The sequence below is a fragment of the Crinia signifera genome, chromosome 2, assembly GCF_055691185.1.
Source record: "Crinia signifera chromosome 2, ASM5569118v1, whole genome shotgun sequence".
NCBI lineage: Eukaryota > Metazoa > Chordata > Amphibia > Anura > Myobatrachidae > Crinia > Crinia signifera.
In genome coordinates, this window is record NC_139218.1 from 166,452,259 (window position 1) to 166,467,651 (window position 15,393).

Genomic DNA, 15,393 nt, shown 5'->3' on the forward strand with positions numbered 1-15,393 from the left:
AAGAGGCAGCAGGAGATGGCTGCTGGACAGCAGTACCTGGCTGATAAACAGCAATCTCAGATACAGGGGCAGAAAGCTCAGATTCAGCTACTGTATGAAAAGCTAAAAGAGATTAGGAAAAGTGGGCAGGAGCCTTTGCATGTTTGAGCACAGGTGTTTGGGATGGCCTGCTGAGGAATGTTCTGGCTGGCTGGCTCCCTGTTTAACAGGGGAGACACAGAGGGCCTACAGTATGTCGTTATGTCTAGAGATGAGCGGGTCCGGATCTCCGGGATCCGACAGATCCAAATATCGCGATCCGAGTCTGGATCCGAGCCGGCTCGGGAGTTCCCGGCTAAATTCCGGACCGAAAACGAGGCAAAATGTCATCATCGCGCTGTCGGAATCTCGCGGGATCTGGATTCTATATAAGACGCACGCGCGCCCCGCCATCTTTACTCCAGCATAGGAGAGGGAAGAGGGTGGTTGTGCTCTGTGCTGTGTGCTGTGCTATAATAAAAATATATTATTTTGCTGCTGCTCACTCGATTAGGGTCTGCAGGGGCTGCTGTACACAAGTCCAGTGTACAGGGGCTGCAGTGGCCAGTGTGCAAGGGGCTGTACAGGGGCTGTGTTCAGTGTGACAGGGCTTGTGTCCAGTGTGACAGGGCCTGTGTACAGTGTGACAGGGTCTGTGTCCAGTGTACAGGGTTTGTGTCCAGTGTACAGGGTGTTGCACGCCGCCGTCCAGGAGTCCCTGCACCCGGACGGTCGGCGGATGCGGCAGCCTGTGACGTGGCGGGGCACAGACGCCGGTTATAGCTTTCTGCCCCATGTGCATTTAGCTTGTTTATTTCCGGTTCCCTTGGCATCCTGCCCTTCGTTCTTTGGTCCTGCAGACCTGCTGCCGGTCATCCCTCCTTCCCAGCCTTCCGTGGAGTCCTGTGCCTGGGTCCTGCTTCCGCCTCAGCCTGCGTTTGGCCCACAGCTTCCATCTTTCCGTGGGTCACGTAAGTGCTCCAGTGGAGCCTCAGTCTTTTCTTTATACCTCCCGTGGCCCGCCGTGGCCGTGCCCCTCCGTGGGTTCATTATTCTCTTTTTCCTTCCATCTCCGGTGGCCCTCCATGGCAGTGTCCCTCCGTGGACTCATTATTCTCTTTTCACCCATCTCCAGTGGCCTGCCGTGGCCGAGCCCTTCCGTGGGTCCATTCTTTATCTTCTCTGATTGTATCTTTCTTGTCCTCCGGTTCTTCCTCTTTTTGTCCTCATTAGTATCTTTCAGGCAAGGAGTGTCCCCTACTGCTATCCCTGTTTGGAGGAGTCGCCGTCCCTAGGGCTTAGCCTGCTGGGGACTCCTCTTCTGGTTCACTTGTGTCTGCAACTTGGTCGCATCCCGGTTTGGCCAGGTGCCAGCAGTCAGGGGTCAACGCTCAGCTAGGCCCGGTAGTTAGTGGTCCTCTTGGGTACCCTTTGGCGATCGTCTACCCCTTGTCTATTCCTAAGACCTGGCTGCATCGGGGTCGGAGCGGGCCTAACTCGCTCCTTCGGACGCGGCGGCCACAGGTGAAGCCTAGCTCTGCAGGGGTTTACCATCTGCCTCAGGGACTCAACAGAGTTAGTGTAGCATCCGCTGTGGCCGTCCTAACCGGCGGTCCCGGCTACGGGCTCACGCCTGACCACCTGCCTTCATCAGCCAGCAGTCACTCCCCGAGCCCCCGTGGGCATCATAACACAGGGGTTGTGTCCAGTGTACAGGGGCTGTGTACAGGGGCTGTGTCCAGTGTACAGGGGTTGTGTCCAGTGTACAGGAGCTGTGTACAGGAGCTGTGTCCAGTGTCCAAGGGCTGTGTCCAGTGGCAGTGTCCAGTGTACAGGGGCTGTGTACAGGGGTTGTGTCCAGTGTGACAGGGCTTGTGTCCAGTGTGACAGGGGCTGTGTCCAGTGTACAGGGTCTGTGTCCAGTGTACAGGGGCTGTGTACAGGGGTTGTGTCCAGTGTACAGGGGCTGTGTCCAGTGTACAGGGGCTGTGTACAGGGGTTGTGTCCAGTGTACAGGGGTTGTGTCCAGTGTACAGGTGCTGTGTACAGGAGCTGTGTCCAGTGTCCAGGGGCTGTGTTCAGGGGCAGTGTCCAGTGTGACGGCTGTGTCCAGTGTACAGGAGCTGTGTCCCGGGGCGGTGTCCAGAGGCTGTGTCTATTGTCCAGGGGCTGTGTCCAGGGGCTGTGTCCAGGGTAACGGGCTGTGTCCATTGTCCAGGGGCTGTGTCCAGGGTGACGGGCTGTGTCCAGTGTCCAGGGGCAGTGTCCAGTGTGATGGCTGTGTCCAGTGTACAGGAGCTGTGTCCAGGGGGGGTGTCCAGGAGCTGTGTCCAGGGGGGGTGTCCAGAGGCTGTGTCCATTGTCCAGAGGCTGTGTCCAGGGGCTGTGTCCAGGGTGACGGGCTGTGTCCATTGTCCAGGGGCTGTGTCCAGGGTGACGGGCTGTGTCCAGTGTCCAGGGGCAGTGTCCAGGGGCAGTGTCCAGTGTGACGGCTGTGTCCAGTGTACAGGAGCTGTGTCCAGAGGCTGTGTCCATTGTCCAGGGGCTGAGTCCAGGGTGACGGGCTGTGTCCATTGTCCAGGGGCAGTGTCCAGGGGCTGTGTCCAGGGGCATTGTCCAGTGTCCAAGGGGCTGTGTCCAGTGTAACAGGCTGTGTCCAGTGTAAAGTAAGAAAAATAAATAAAAGTAATAAATAAAATAAAAACACATTTTTGGAGGATGATGGAGGAGGAAATAGTGGGAGATCAGCAACCTGATAGAAGTGCTGAAGCTGCTACCACCAGTCATGACAAGGCCGATACCTCTTTGTATTTTTTGCTCTTTGGAGCATTTTACTTTTTTTGGGATAGTTTATTAAACTGCCACCCTGTCTGCCCCTGCAGTGCCGCTCTGCTTCCAAGATGTGCCAGGTTGGAAGTGTAAGGTCCACATGTATGTGATGCCCACTGCTGTCGCTTAGCTTAGTCATCCAGCTATCTCGGTATACCCTTTTGGCCCAACTACAGTAAATGAAAACAATTTTGTAAGCTGTGAAGTGATCAAACTTGACTAGAAATGAGTGGAAACTAATGTTATTGAGGTCAATAATAAAAACAGGCCCAAATTCTGTTATTTTAGCCATTTTTAGCATTTTTTCATAAAAATCCAGATCCAAAACCAAAACCCACAAGGGTGGTTTTGCCAAAACCAATCCAGATCCAAAACACAAAGGGAGATCCAGATCCAAAACCAAAACCCGAAAAAGTGGCCGTCACACATCTCTAGTTATGTCTGTGCTCCTTTCCTAGCCTTAAGAAGGCTATACTTGAAATAATTGGAGTGACAGGTTCCAACAAAGCCCAAGAATTCCTTGACTGGCAGCTGGAGAGCTCTAAGCCTCCCAGGATTCAGCTGCCCAAGCTGACTAAGGCCTGGTTGCAGCTGGATAACAATTCTGCAGTCAAAATGGTGGAGATAGTTCCACTGGACCGGCTATGCGGGTACTCAGTGCAGCAGTGGGTACTTCAGGCTGAACCCCAGACATTTGATGAGCTGACAGTGGTGATTGAGTAGCACCTGAACCTGGGAAAATTGAGTAGAGCCAGGTCAGGATTCATCAAAACAAGAAAGAATACAAAAGCCACCTGCAGCTATGGGATACAAACAAGGGATACCAAACTCTACACATGTATTGTAAAACAAAAAGCAGATCGCAGCAGCACTGTCTCAGGCAGAGGCGTAACTACAACTTTGTGGGCCCCATAGAAAAATCTTGAAAGGGCCACCCCCAGGCTTTGTCATCACAATTATATCAGCTGCGCCCCCTATCGTGAAGTGTGTATGGCAGAAAGAAAGAAAGAGAGGGGGGTTTTCAGAGCAAAAGAGGGACATAAAGAAAGAGTGTTACGAAGAAAGAGTGGGGAGAAAGAGAGAGGGAGAATATGGATGTAAAGACAGATGGTTGGGGGCATGGGCAGATAGACGGACTGACAGAGCACATTATGGGGACACTGACGGACAGGAGGGGGCATAGATGGATAGACGAAAAGAGGCATGGATGGATAAGAGGGGACATAAATGGATGGACAGGAGGGGGCATGGACAAATGGTTGGGAGCACATGGATGGATGGATGGGAGTGGGCAGAGACAAATGGAAGGACAGAGGGGGCACATGGATGGATGGACAGGAGAGGGCATAGACAGATGGACAGGAGGGGGCATAGACAGATGGAATGGACAGGAGGGGACATATATGGATGAATGGGAGAGGGCATAGACAGATAGATGGACAGGAGGGGGCATAGACAGATGGATGGACAGGAGGGGGCATAGACAGATGGTTGGACAGGAGGGGGCATAGACAGATGGAAAGAAGGGGCACATAGATGGATGAATGGGAGAGGGCATAGACAGATGGATGGACAGGAAGGGATATAGAAGAACAGACACGGCTGATCTCCCTAACTATACAGGTTGCAGGTTTTATGGGGCTTGGGGGAGTGTTTGCTTGAATGCAATGCCACTACACCCTGTAAAGTTTATTATTATTATTTTGAAAAAAAACATTATTATCAAGTACTGCTGCAGCTCTGGGTTTGGAGCCCAGCAATGTATTTACTAGAAGGGAGCACATTCTGTGCAGGAATGGGCCAGACAGAGTTTTGCGCTGGATGAACTTACCCAGGCTTTCGTTCTGTAGCCATGCCAGACATCTTGTCTGCAATGATCGATCCCCCTCCAATGGGGCTCTGGCCGGCGGGTAGCATGTGGGCAGCTCCAGGGCTCTGGCACCTGAACGTAGTCACATACGACAAGGTGCGCCGGGAGCCGAGGTCACAGCCTGCGCTGGATCACAGATGTAGTTAGAGCGCAGACAAGGGAGAGTGCTGGCACTGGCGGGATCCAGCAGCGTGACTGCCGGGTGACGCAGTGGACTGGAGGCACTGACGGGAATGAGGAGATGGCGAATCTGTGCATCGGCAATTTGGCTTCGCCTTCTTCTTCCCACTAAAGTACTGTACCCTGTGGGCCCTGAACCTGGCAGTAGCGGTAATTAAAAAATTACGATTTTTTTTAGAGGGTGCAGGGGACAGCCTGCTGGGCCCCGGGCCCCCCAAGCCACCGGGCCCCGTAGCAGCTGCATCCCCTGCACCCACTATAGTTACGCCACTGGTCTCAGGGCTAGCACAAGATGATCCTTCTTAGGAAGGGAAATTTCTTTGCAGGACTCCAGTCATAGGGGAACAAAAGATCATTCTTTTTTTTTTTTTATAAACTTTTTTTATTGAGACATTCCGTGCACTTTACAGAACAAAATTGTTATATCAATTGTCACATTCTTAACAATCAGAAAAGTAAAGAGGTTTGTTCAATAGTGGCATTTGTGTGTATACAATCATTTAAGTCTTGTTACATTTTCCAAAAGCATCAAATAAAATATCACGTTTCGTCGCATGTATTTATTGGATAGGGACTGGGGGATCCTGTGCAGCCATTCGACTAAGGTACCACGTTGTAGATTGCAGGCTAGCATGTAACATTTTTCTGGTGCTTAGTGGAAGGGTTGGAATATAGGAGTCCCATAACGTGAAAACTTTTTTGCCTCTGTCTACCATGGCCTCCACCCAATCCATCCTGAATAGGAAATGTAGTTTAGATAAAAAATAGGGGAAATTGTGGGGGCGTGGGGTCAATCCATCCCTGGAGGATAGTTTTCCTACCCGCTGCACTCAGAGCCAATAGCAGTTTTTTGCTTTCTTTTGTCATACGCGTGTCTGGGTCAAATAATCCCAGTACTGTATCGCCCACTCTGTGGTAAAGGGGACAAACGTGACGAGTTTTGCCTCTGCATAGCTTTTCACTAGCAGCCAAAAGTAACGAATAATAGGACATGCCCACAGACAATAATAGGTGTCTGCGTTGTCCGAACGGCATTTTGGGCAGGTATGGGTGTCTGATGTTCCCATATGGAAGCGTCTGACAGGAAATAAGTAAGAGTTGTGGTAAATATTTATAAACAGCTCAACGTACATATTGGCCTTGAGGGTTTGTCGGGAGTATAGGAGGCCTTTCTGCAATTGTGGGACCGAGAGTGTGGGGAAGTGATCTAGCCATGTGGCCATACCACCCTTGATTTTGGTGTAATCCAAAATCTGTCTCAGAAATGTATAGTGAATAGATATGGCTCTTGAGGTCGGGACCTGATAAGTGAGCATAGTGTTGAGTGTGTTATTCCAGTCCTTATGAGAGAAATGACCTATCACATGCGATACATAGAAGTTGGATTGCAGAAAGGCTAGGGGGTATGGGCTAACCATGGGATATTTAGCTGTCAATTCTGTGAAGCGTAGGACTCGCTTCTCATCCTTTATCACCATAGAGTCAACTTTTATCCCCATTGCTGCCCATGCGGTGTAGGGATGAGCAGCCATGCCGTCCAAAAATGCTGGGTTTTTGAGCAGGGGTAGGAACAGAGAGTGGTGCTGGTTTAGACCCGTTTTATGTCTTAATTTGTGCCAGATCTTTTTAGTTGACCATAGCAGAGGGTTGGTTTTAATTTGGTCGGGTAATTATTGATCATGTTGGTGTAGGAAACTCACAAGACTCGTGTCATTTAGGAAACCCTGTTCCAGGGAGGTGTTGGTATATACAAAGCTAGTATGTAGCCAGTCTCGTAAGTGCCTAAATAAAGCTGCGTGATTGTAGGTAACTAAGGGCCTTATTTTGGTTCATTCTTTCTGACAAAATCCTTCTTAGATGGGCAAAACCATGTGCACTGCAGGTGGGGCAGGTGTTACTTGTGCAGAGAGAATTAGATTTGGGTGGGGTTTTACTTCAAAGTGAGATCTATATTGCAGTGTAAAAATAAAGCAGTCAGTATTTTCCCTGCACAGAAACAAAATTACTCACCCAAATCTAATTCTCTCTGCACATGTTAGCAGGTTAGCACGTCCTAGATAGGACAAGGGAAGACATTCCATTCATTAGTTAGGGTAGAGATGGCCTTGGTTATGTTTAGGGTGTATAAGGTGGTTGGGTTTCGGGGTATCGAAATGCCTAAGTATGGGATACCTGTAGTTTGCCATTTAAATTTGTAGTGCAGTGCCCATGAGGGAGGGACCTTAGGACCGTAGAGGAGTAGGGCGGAAGATTTGTCCATATTAATGCTGAAGCCCGTTATGGGCTCAAAACAAATTAATTTGTTTAGAAGTAGAGGTAGAGTGTGTTCGGGGTTGGCTATATAGAGAAGAATATCGTCAGCGAATGCTGATAATTTAAATTCCTGGGTACCTATTTTTTTTCCTTTCAATTCTGGCCACGTTTGTAATGTCCGTAGGATGGGGTCTAATGCTATGTTGAACAAGAGTGGAGATAAGGGGCACCCTTGTCTGGTTCCCTTTTCTAGATAGAAGCGTGGGCCTTTAGATCCATTTATCAGTAGTGAGGCCGAGGGGTTGTGATATATTGTTCGTATGAACTTGAGGAAGTCTGGGTCAAATGCTCTTTCCTCCAAAACTTGAAACAGGTGGGGCCACAAGATCATATCGAATGCCTTATTTGCATCCAGACTTAGAAACATATTTCGGGAAATAGGCAAGTTGTGCGAGGCTATGACCGCCGCTAGGGCTGCACGAACTGCCCTAACAGAATGTCTGTTCCGCACAAAACCTGTTTGTGTGTCAGTAAGGATATCTGGTAGGATAGTTTGTAGTCGTAGGGCTATTATTTTTGTCAGTATTTTATAATCCACGTGTAATAAGCTTATGGGTCGATACGAGGACAGTAAAGTGGGGTCTCTGTCTGGTTTGGGAAGGAGTGTAATGAAGGCTTCATTAAAGAGAGGGGACACATTTCCTTCTTTATAAATTTTTTGGTAGAGTTCAAGAAGAGATGGTGTGATGTGAGTTTGAAGTATGCAGTAATAATCGCCTGTAAAGCCGTCAGGCCCCGGGGATTTGGCATGTGGAAGTTTGGATATTACCATGTTAATTTCTTCAGTTGTTATATTCCCTGATAAAGCAGACTGTTGATCTGCAGTGAGTGGAGGCAGGGCTTCACTGGAAAAGGGTGTTCCCTGAGTAGCTGGGTCTATAGGCGGTGAGGCAAAGAGGTTTTTAAAATACGTTTGAAACTGCTTGGCAATCTCAGATGATTTTGTTATGTTCATGTTGGAAGTTGGGTGTTTTAGCATGGTGATGATATTGCGTTTCTTAGGGGGTTTTGAGATCGTCGCCAGCAACTTCCCAGCATTGCCTCCCCATCTATAGTATCTATGTCTGGTGTAATCTAGCGATTGTTTTGCCTGAGTGGCTAGATATGTCTCAAACAGTTTCGCTTCTTTATATGTTTGGAGGGTGATGTCTGAGGTATTGGTGGTATAAGCTTGGTGTGCCGATTTCATTGTGTTATTTAGTTGGTCATGTTTAATTCTAGCTTCCTTTTTCTTCTTTGAAACATATCCAATAATATGGCCACGCATGACAGGATGGATGCGTCCCAAAAAAGTTCTGGGTGGTCCCAGTATTCTATGTTTTCGTCTACATAGTTGGTCCAGTTATAGGTCAGATAACTTATGATGACTTAAAATCCTCAGAGGCCGACAGATAGGACGGAAATTGCCAGATATAATCTGTTTGGTGCATAAATGAATGATTAAGGGCCACCATAACAGGGGCGTGATCCGAGATTAGGATGTCATAAATGTCGGTCCTGGAAACCTCGGTCATTAGTTCATCTGCGACCAGGATCCTGTCTATGCGTGATGAGGATCTATGGACCATTGAGAAATGTGTGTGTGTTCTGTCTGTGGGGTTTAGTAATCTCCATGGGTCGGTGAGGCCCAGAGTGGCTCTCAGCGATAATAGAGATCGACTCTGGAAATCAGAAATTCGAGGTGTGATAGGGGATCTGTCTATTGAGGGGTCTTCCACCATATTAAAGTCCCCTCCTATTATCAGTGGGTAATTTGTTCTAGTTTGAATTAAATGTTCTAAGTCTTGGATATATGTGTGTGTGTTAGTGTTAGGGGCATATATATTTACTAGCGTGTATTTAGCATTATATAGTTCAATATCAAGGATTATGTATCGGCCTTCAGGATCTAAGGTTTCAGAGAGAATAGAGATTGGGAGATTTCTGTGGAATAGGATCGCTACTCCTCTCGATTTCCTGTGGAAGGAAGCTGTGTAGCATTGGCCCAACCATGGAGCTTTTAAAGTGTTTACATCCTCAGAGGCCCAATGGGTCTCCTGTAGGAATATTATATCAGGGTTGAGGCATTTAAGATGTGTTAGGACTCTTTTTCGTTTTACTGGGTTGTGTAGCCCATTTACATTCCAGGAGACTATAGTTAGGGGTTTAGGGGGAATTTTTGATTGGCAATCAGAGGACGGCTACTCACCCACTCCATTGGCATTTCACAGAGCTTTTTCCAAAGGGCGTATGAAGAGCTAGACATATCCCAGAATCTCGTATTCACATATATGGAGCAATGTTGATCAAGAATGCGACTATAAGGATGGAGTAAAAAAAACAGCATCAATTTCTTACATAGTGTTAGAAATATGTAGTAACAGTAACACATATAATATCTTGTGCACGTTGAATGTCTCATTTCAACCTTTTCAAATATTTTCCTTAACCCCTTCCTGACGCAGCATGTTTTTGCCTTCCTGACAGAGCCCTTTTTTTCAAATCTGACATGTATCACATGTGATTTTGAGATTGTTTTCTTGTGACACATTGTACTTCAAGGTAGTGGTAAATTTGGGTCTATACAGTCTGTGTTTTTTTGTGAAAAATACCAAAATGTCGTAAAAAAATGGAAAATTTAGCAATTTTCAAAATGTTAAATTTTCTGCTTGTGAGACAAATAATCATACCACTCAAAATAGTTAATAACTAACATAGACCATATGTCTACTTTATGTTTCCATCATTATTTCAGCCTCCTTTTAATTTTTTTGGACACTAGGAGGCTTAAAATATGAATAGCAAATTCTCAAATTTTCAAGAAAATTTCAAACACTGATTTTTTTAGGGACCAGTTCAGTTCTGATGTGACTTTGAGGGACTTGTATGTGAGACACCCCCATAAATGATGCCATTTCAAAAACTGCACCCCTCACAGTATTCAAAACAGCATTTTGGAAGTTTGTTAACCCTTTAGGTGTTTCACAGGAATTAAAAAAAAGTGTAGGTGAAATTTCAAAATTTCATTTTTTTTGCAGTTTTGCAATTTTAATACATTTTTCTAAGGAACACAGTAGATTTTACTAGAGAAATGTGACTAAAAATTGATTCCCCCAATTCTTTTGTTTTCATAAATATCCTATATGTGGCCCTAGTGTGCACGTTGACCAAACCACAGGCTTCATAATAGAAGGAGCACCTACTTGATTTTGGAGCCTCCTTTTTATGAGATTATTTTTTAGGCACCATGTAGGTTTCTAGGCACCATAAGATGCTAAAAGTTAGGAACCCCCCCACAAGTGACCCCATTTTGCAAACTACACCCCTCAGGGAATTCATCTAGGTGTATAGTGTACATTTCAAACCCCCAGGGGTTTCACCAATTTTGATACAACTGGGCTGTGCAAATGAAAAATTACATTTTTTACACAAAAATGCAGTTCTGGCTCAAAATTTTTCATTTTCACAAGGAATGAAGGAGACAAAGCACCCCAAAATCTGTGCCCCAATTTCTCCCGAGTACGGCAATGCCTCAAATGTGACCAAAAAATACCATTTGGGTGCATGGCAGGACTCAGAAGGGAAGGAGTGATTTTTGGATTTTGCAGCTCAGATTCTGGTGGAATGTTGGTGGGTGCTATGTCGCATTAGCAAGACCCCCGAAGCACCAATACAGTGGAACCCCCCCACAAGTGACCCCATTTTGCAAACTACACCCCTCAGGGAATTCATCTAGGGGTATAGTGTACATTTCAAACCCCCAGGGGTTTGACCAATTTTGATACAACTGGGCTGTGCAAATGAAAAATTAATTTTTTTACACAAAAATGCAGTTCTGGCTCCAAATTTTTCATTTTCACAAGGATTGAAGGAGACAAAGCACCCCAAAATCTGTGCCCCAATTTCTCCCGAGTACAGCAATGCCTCACATGTGACCAAAAAATACCATTTGGGTGCATGGCAGGACTCAGAAGGGAAGGAGTGATTTTTGGATTTTGCAGCTCAGATTCTGGTGGAATGTTGGTGGGTGCTATGTCGCATTAGCAAGACCCCCGAAGCACCAATACAGTGGAACCCCCCCACAAGTGACCCCATTTTGCAAACTACACCCCTCAGGGAATTCATCTAGGGGTATAGTGTACATTTCAAACCCCCAGGGGTTTCACCAATTTTGATACAACTGGGCTGTACAAATGAAAAATTACATTTTTTACACAAAAATGCAGTTCTGGCTCAAAATTTTTCATTTTCACAAGGAATGAAGGAGACAAAGCACCCCAAAATCTGTGCCCCAATTTCTCCCGAGTACGGCAATGCCTCACATGTGCCCAAAAATTACCATTTGGGTGCATGGCAGGACTCAGAAGGGAAGGAGTGATTTTTGGATTTTGCAGCTCAGATTCTGGTGGAATGTTGGTGGGTGCTATGTCGCATTAGCAAGACCCCCGAAGCACCAATACAGTGGAACCCCCCCACAAGTGACCCCATTTTGCAAACTACACCCCTCAGGGAATTCATCTAGGGGTATAGTGTACATTTTAAACCCCCAGGAGTTTCACCAATTTTGATACAACTGGGCTGTGCAAATGAAAAATTACATTTTTTACACAAAAATGCAGTTCTGGCTCAAAATTTTTCATTTTCACAAGGAATGAAGGAGACAAAGCACCCCAAAATCTGTGCCCCAATTTCTCCCGAGTACGGCAATGCCTCACATGTGACCAAAAAATACCATTTGCGTGCATGGCAGGACTCAGAAGGGAAGGAGTGATTTTTGGATTTTGCAGCTCAGATTCTGGTGGAATGTTGGTGGGTGCTATGTCGCATTAGCAAGACCCCCGAAGCACCAATACAGTGGAACCCCCCCACAAGTGACCCCATTTTGCAAACTATACCCCTCAGGGAATTCATCTAGGGGTATAGTGTACATTTCAAACCCCCAGGGGTTTCACCAATTTTGATACAACTGGGCTGTGCAAATGAAAAATTACATTTTTTACACAAAAATGCAGTTCTGGCTAAAAAATTTTCATTTTCACAAGGAATGAAGGAGACAAAGCACCCCAAAATCTGTGCCCCAATTTCTCCCGAGTACGACAATGCGTCATGTGTGACCAAAAAATGGCAGGACTCAGAAGGGAAGGAGTGATATTTGGATTGTGCAGCACAGATTCTGGTGGAATGTTGGTGGGTGCTATGTCGCATTAGCAAGACCCCCGAAGCACCAATACAGTGGAACCCCCCCACAAGTGACCCCATTTTGCAAACTACACCCCTCAGGGAATTCATCTAGGGGTATAGTGTACATTTCAAACCCCCAGGGGTTTCACCAATTTTGATACAACTGGGCTGTGCAAATGAAAAATTACATTTTTTACACAAAAATGCAGTTCTAGCTCAAAATTTTTCATTTTCACAAGGAATGAAGGAGACAAAGCACCCCAAAATCTGTGCCCCAATTTCTCCCGAGTATGGCAATGCCTCATATGTGACCAAAAAATACCAGTTGGGTGCATGGCAGGACTCAGAAGGGAAGGAGTGATTTTTGGATTTTGCAGCTCAGATTCTGGTGGAATGAATGGTGGGTGATATGTGGCATTAGCAAGACCCCCGAAGCACGGTGAAATGATGAACCTAATAATCCATAGATGTGTGGTATATTTTAAAACACTCCTTTATACATAGGCCGGGTTTGTCGGGGCAAGTTTCACAGTGGAAAATAGTATCCTTTCTTATTCCCTTTTTATAGCAAACTTTGCACCTTTTTTGTGTCCTGCCCTTTCTTGCAGTGGAGGGGATTTCGTTAGGAAAATGCTGCCCTGGTACAATACGGGGGCCAGTACTAGAAGTACTGGGGCCCTCTGCCTGCTGGTTCCCAAATATTAGGCCCTTTATGACTTCCTCTTGAAAGTGCATAAATGTCCCCCTCTGGCTGGTAGAACGGAATAGCACGTAAGCGTTATACAGTGCCATCTGGATGATATACACGGCCAGCTTCTTGTACCAGATTTTTGTTTTCCGCAGGGGACTGTACGGCTTCAGTACCTGATCTGAAAGATCCACTCCGCCCATGTACTTATTGTAATCTAGGATACAATTAGGTTTTGAGGTGTGGGTACTGGTACCTCGTACAGGGATGGAGGTGGTACTGTCTCCATGAATTGTTGTCAGTATAAGGACATCCCTCTTGTCCTTATATTTGACCAACAACATATTTTCGGTGGATTGTGCCCTGCTTTCACCCCTTCTCAGTACTTGGGCAATGTGCGTTTTTGGGAGGCCTCTTTGGTTCTTGCGCACAGTACCGCAAGCTGCTGTACCTCTTGAACCAAGGGCCTTAAACAGGGGGATGCTAGTGTAAAAGTTATCCACATAGAGGTGATAACCTTTATCCAGGAAGGGGTGCACTAAATCCCAGACAATTTTTCCACTAACACCTACGAGGGAGGGGGGGCATTCTGGCGGTTCAATTCTTGAATCCTTCCCTTCATATACCCTAAACCTGTGGGTGTACCCTGAGGTGCTTTCACACAGTTTATACATTTTTATGCCATACCTTGCCCTCTTACTGGGAAGGTACTGGCGGAATTTAACCCTTCCTTTAAAATGTATAAGGGACTCGTCGATACAAATACATTTTTCAGGGATGTACATCTCTGCAAATTTGGCACTGAAATGATCAATGACCGGCCTGACTTTGAATAGCCGGTCAAAGGTGGGATCATTTCTGGGTGGGCACTGTGCATTATCGGTGTAAAAAAATGATATCAACCCTGTGCCAAAAATGCTGTTCAGTGATGTACGTCACTGATCAGCGGCCACAGGACACCCACAAAAGCAACGTGGGTGTAAAAACAAAACCCCACTGCACTCTCCAAAAAAAAAAACCTGCAGATCAGTGATGCAGTGATGCAACAGTGATTAGCAGTGAGGGGCAGCAGGCACCCAACTGTGGGTGCAACCTGACAGGGTATATATAAAAAAAAAAACCCTGGACCCCCAAAAAGTTGCTGATCAGTTAATTTATACTGATCAGCACAAAAGGGGGGGCAGCAGGGAGGCAGCAGTCAGTTGCACAGGCAGCACTACCTTTGGTGCAACTGACAGGTATATATATATAAAAAAAAAAAACCCTGCACCCCCAAAAAGTTGCTGATCAGCACAGATATACTGATCAGCACAAAAGGGGTGCAGCAGACACAAAATATAGCACTCTCTATCACTCTCTGTCACTCTCTGTCACTAACTGTCACTATCTCTCACGATCTGTGACTCTATGACACTGCAGCAGCAGGACACAGGAAGTCACAAGATCCAGGAAGCATCCAGCTGCTGGCAGCACGCTACCAGCGGTGATCAGCGGTGATCAGGTAAGTATCAGGCAAGGTTCAGGTATGTATAGCACGACAGAGTGGCCGGTGACCGCTCTGCACGCAATTCCAGACCGGAACGGCGTCTGCAGCGCAGTCACCGTTAGTTTAAATGACGCGCCTTGGCTGTGATTGGTCCGTCGGTCCGACGGACCAATCACAGCCTTGGGGGCAGGTGGGGTGAGGTGGGGTGAGGTGTGGTCATCACCGGTGACCCCCTCATGCCCCCTCACACCCGGCGGTGATTGACACCTGTGTTACCGAGCGTCTGATTCGCCGGTAACACAGGAAAACGCTGCGACTGGCTGTTCACATTGAACAGCCAATCACAGCGATCGCATTGCCACCCCCCCTGGGCATGCAGGGACATGTCTGCTGTCAGGGACAGCAGACATGTTTAAACTGTCACCGCGTCTATAGACGCGGGGACAGTTTAAAGTCATGACGTATATATACGTCATGTGTCGGGAAGTACATCCCGGCCATGACGTATATATAGGTCAAATGTCGGGAAGGGGTTAAGCACAAAAACACAGTTGTGGGCGCCTTCTGTTTGTAGAGGCGCGCACAAAAATCTTTCCAACAATAACATAACAACCTGAGAACATTTAGAAAAAATATTGTGTGTAACATAATTTCTACAATATATCATTCCCGCCCGGGGAAGCAGTGTTAATAGGGATTTAGTGCTTGTGATAAGCGAAATTTTCATCTATTAGGTGATCTCCTAGGTGAGGTGTCAGACATGAAGTATTTCCTCACCTCCTCTGGGTCGGTGAAAAATAGCCACCCTCCATCACCCATAATTTTGCGGGATAAAGGAGGGCGAATCGT

At 46.7% G+C, this 15,393-nt stretch overlaps 1 long non-coding RNA gene across 2 annotated transcripts in view; it reads right to left on the reverse strand.

Annotated features, from left to right (window-relative positions):
* Nucleotides 1-9,397: 9,397 nt before the first annotated feature.
* The window catches only part of LOC146060200 (uncharacterized), a 32,876-nt gene continuing 26,880 nt past the window's right edge, over nt 9,398-15,393 (reverse strand). For both annotated transcript variants that reach the window (XR_014470390.1, XR_014470391.1), the window contains one exon: nt 9,398-9,507. This is a non-coding gene — a long non-coding RNA (uncharacterized LOC146060200). The remainder of the gene's footprint in view (nt 9,508-15,393) is intronic.